This window comes from Sinocyclocheilus grahami, unplaced genomic scaffold (assembly GCF_001515645.1).
Source record: "Sinocyclocheilus grahami isolate Dianchi unplaced genomic scaffold, SAMN03320097.WGS_v1.1 scaffold9565.1, whole genome shotgun sequence".
Lineage (NCBI taxonomy): Eukaryota > Metazoa > Chordata > Actinopteri > Cypriniformes > Cyprinidae > Sinocyclocheilus > Sinocyclocheilus grahami.
Window position 1 is genome coordinate 4,292 of NW_015512703.1, and position 428 is coordinate 4,719.

The following is a 428-nucleotide window of genomic DNA, read 5'->3' on the forward strand; positions in this document are numbered from 1 at the left end:
GCTCAAATAAAAAGCCGGAGAAAAGAAGCAAAAAGCTGAAGAAGAAATTAAAAAGCGTGGATGAAGGTGAGAGTCGTCCTCACGCCAGCGGAGGACAGGAGAGATCATCAGACAAGAAGAGGAAGAAGAAAATCAAGGCGAGGACTGATGAGATCCAGGAGGAACCGGCGGCAAAGAAGGGGAGTAAAGACAGAAATAAAACCCCCAAAAAAATTAAAAAGAAAAAACCTAAAGAGGAGCATCATGATGCCGTCGAGAAGAGAGCAAATAAAGCTGTGAGTCTTATTGAGTTTATTCTGCTGGGACAAAACCGAGGATCGTGATTGGCTGTTTACAATATGATGTCACTGTGATGATTGATAATTAACCTGACTTTCAGAGTGGATATTACAGGTGCATCTCAATAAATTAGAATGTCGTGGAAAAGT